Source organism: Piliocolobus tephrosceles, unplaced genomic scaffold, assembly GCF_002776525.5.
Source record: "Piliocolobus tephrosceles isolate RC106 unplaced genomic scaffold, ASM277652v3 unscaffolded_18727, whole genome shotgun sequence".
NCBI classification, from domain to species: Eukaryota; Metazoa; Chordata; class Mammalia; order Primates; family Cercopithecidae; genus Piliocolobus; species Piliocolobus tephrosceles.
This window is the reverse complement of record NW_022300673.1, coordinates 569-2,277: the sequence shown is the minus strand read 5'-3', so window position 1 is coordinate 2,277 and position 1,709 is coordinate 569. Positions and strand designations below refer to the sequence as shown.

At 42.1% G+C, this 1,709-nt stretch overlaps 1 pseudogene; it reads right to left on the bottom strand.

Annotated features, from left to right (window-relative positions):
- Positions 1-1,461, bottom strand: part of LOC113221003 — a 2,105-nt pseudogene extending 644 nt beyond the window's left edge.
- Positions 1,462-1,709: the final 248 nt, after the last annotated feature.

Here is a 1,709-nt window from a genome sequence, read left to right as displayed (position 1 = left end):
CACATATCTTGCATACAAAGGGCTTTTCTCCACTGTGAGTTTTCAAATGTTTACTACGACGGGAAGAAGTAATGACGGTCTTCCCACATTCAACACATTCATAAGGCTTCTCTGCTGTGTGAATTCTTGTATGTTGAATAAGGCTTGTGGATGTAGTGAAGGCTTTCCCACATTCCTCACACTGATAGGGTTTCTTTCCACTGTGACTTCGTACGCGTATAGAAAGGCCCGAGTACTGAGCGAAGGCTTGGCCACATTCCTTACATTCATAGGGTTTTTATTCCAGTGTGAATTCTTACATGTTCAGTAAGTTGAGTTGATCTAGTGAAGGCTTTCCCACAGTATGTACACTTGTGTGGTTTTATTCCAGTGTGAATCTGAATGTGATCATTAAGGCATGAGGAATTTCTAAAGGATCTTCCACATTCTTTGCATTCAAAAGACTTCTCTCCTTTATGAGTTTTCACATGTGCATAAAGTTGAGAAAAACCAGTGACGGATTTCCCATATTTCTTAGTCTTTTTGGATTTCTTTCCTGTATGAACTGCTACACATTGCTTTAGGTGTGAGGAAGGTGTGATGGCTCTCTCATATTCCTGAAATTCACAGAGTTTCTCATCAGTGTGGATTCATATGTGATTATCAAGGCTTGCAAAATACTTAAAGCCTTTTCCACATTCCTTACATTTGTAGGGTTGTCTTGCATTGAGAACTTCAAGATGTACAGCAAGGCCTGAAGTTAGAGTGAAGACTTTTCCACATGGATTAAATTTGGAAAGTTCCTGTCCAATAGAGGCTTCCTTGTGCACACTAAGGACGTCTTTTCCATAACAATTACCCTCAGAAATGTCCCCTCCATTCTGAGCTCTCATGTGTGTCTTAAGGCAAAACTGTTCACTGAAGACCTCTCCACAATTCTTACAGTCACAGACTTTCCATCCACTGGAGCCTCTTGTCATTTGTATCCCACTGAATATTGGATTCTTCAAAAAACCCTGCTGAAGTGATGACGGTTTGATTCTAGGTTGTATTTCCCACTCCACGGAGGCCAGGTTCATGTAGTTCTCCAGCATCACATCTCTGTAAAGGTATTTCTCAGTTGTGTCCAGTAAAGCCCACTCCTCCGGGGTGAAGTCCGCAGGCACATCATCAAAGGTCACTGAATCTTATACGTGGTTCTCAGGTCTCCCATGATCTACTCCAGGGTTTAATGTCTCAGGAGCTCTTGTGTCTGATAGCCATTTGCCAGGTAGTCCTCCACCATCCCTTCTACCTTTGTCTTTTCTTCAAAAGGGCAGATTGGTTCCCTGGAAAAAAACCCACGGGACAAATCAATGACTGCCATTCTCTGAAGCTGATGGTGCGATGTGCATCCCTTCCTTGATGCCAAGATCACCTCAGGGCAGCTTATGAATCTAGGTGGATAGAGGCAATCTCCATTCCTCTTTTTACAGGGTTATCTGCGATCCACAGCCGCGGCTGACTCCGCCACCATAAAGGCGAAACCCCACTGACCGAGAGGAGCCAGCGCCCGAAAAGTTAAAATGCTGTTTAAAGTAAGGTCAAAATGTCCATAGAGTATCTGTGAGTAAATCTAATAAAAATAAATACCTCCTCTATAAATCTATATAATACTGCTGGGAGAAATTAAAGACTCAAATTTCCACACAGACATATATGTGTGTATATATATATACACACACGTATAT